This window comes from Elephantulus edwardii, unplaced genomic scaffold (genome assembly GCF_000299155.1).
Source record: "Elephantulus edwardii isolate Elephantulus edwardi_28Jun2011 unplaced genomic scaffold, EleEdw1.0 scaffold00133, whole genome shotgun sequence".
NCBI lineage: Eukaryota > Metazoa > Chordata > Mammalia > Macroscelidea > Macroscelididae > Elephantulus > Elephantulus edwardii.
Genome location: NW_006399883.1, coordinates 6262630 through 6264316, shown reverse-complemented (window position 1 = coordinate 6264316; position 1687 = coordinate 6262630).

Here is a 1687-nt window from a genome sequence, read left to right as displayed (position 1 = left end):
AAGCACAAGAATGAGGATGAGTGGATGGTCAGAGTGGGTGGTCACAGGACTACTAATTAGTGAAGCATGGGGACAGGAGGCCAGAGGGAGGAATAAAGTCAACATTGTCCAGTACGAGTCGAAACTAAGTTTCTAAATCACCTGAAAAGCCCATTGCCCAAACAATTAGCCAACAAAACCTGTGAAAAATAAATTTCTTTCAAATTAAATAAATTATACAGAATAGCACCAATGAGCATAGGCAAAATGAGCTCTGGGAGGATATCAAGAAAATCGTCCATAAAGAATGCAAAAGATGATTACAAAGGCTGAAAAAGAAGAGAAGACCAAGATGGATGTCAGATGAGACTCTGAATATTGCATTAGAGCGCCGAGAAGCCAAAGCTAAAGGAACAAACCAAGAAATCAAAGAGCAAAACAGAAAATTTCAAAAGGCAGCCCAGGACGACAAAGCAAGATACTATAATGAAATGTGCAGAGAGATGGAGTCAGAAAATCAAAAGGGCCAAACTTGCTCACCATTTCTTAAGCTTAAGGAGCTGAAAAACAAATTCAAGCCATGGGTAGCAATACTTAAGGATACTTTGGGTAGAATGTTAAATGATCCAGAAAGTATCAAGAGAAGATGGAAGGAATACACAGAGTCACTGTATCGAAAGGAATTGGCTGACACAGAAGAATTTCATGAAATGACATATGAGCAAGAGCCTATGGTGATGAAGGAGGAAGTTCAAATTGCTCTGAAGGAATTGGCAAAAAACAAGGCTCCAGGAGTTGATGGCATACCAATTGACATGTTTCAACAGACAGACACTGCCCTGGATGTGCTCACTAAGTTGTGCCAAGAAATCTGGAGAACACCCAGCTGGCCCACTGACTGGAAAAGATCGATATTAGTTCCCATTCCAAAGAAAGGTGACACAACAGAGTGCGGAAATTATCGAGCAATATCATTAACATCACACACAAGTAAGATTCTGCTGAAAATTATCCAAAAACGTTTGGAACAATATGTCAACAGAGAACTGCCAGATGTGCAGGCTGGATTTAGAAGAGGTCGTGGTACTCAGGATATCATAGCTAATGTCAGATGGATCTTGGCAGAAAGCAAAGAATACCAGAAGAATGTCTCTCTGTGCTTCATTGACTATGCAAAGGCTTTTGACTGTGTGGATCACAACAAGCTGTGACTGACTCTAAGAAGAATGGGAATCCCAGAACATTTGACTGTGCTATTGTGAAACATATTCCTGGACCAAGAGGCAGTCGTCAAAACAGAGCAAGGAGATACTACATGGTTCAAAATCAAGAAGGTGGTCCTTCAGGGATGTATTCTGTCTCCATACCTTTTCAATCTCTATGCAGAACAGATTATCCAAGACGCTGGGCTGTATGAGGAGGAATGTGGCATCAGGATTGTTGGAAGAGGCATCAACAACCTGCATTACGCAGATGACACAACCCTGCTTACTGAAACTGAGGAGGACCTGAAGTGCTTGCTGCAGAAGGTCAAGGACTTCAGCCTTCTATATGAATTGAAGCACAACATCAAGAAAACAAAGATTCTCACCACTGGGCCAGCTGGCAGCATGAGTATGGATGGTGAAGAGATTGAGACAGTTAACAGTTTTAGTTTACTTGGCTCCACAGTCAGCACTCTTGATAACAGCAGTCTGGAAATCAGGAG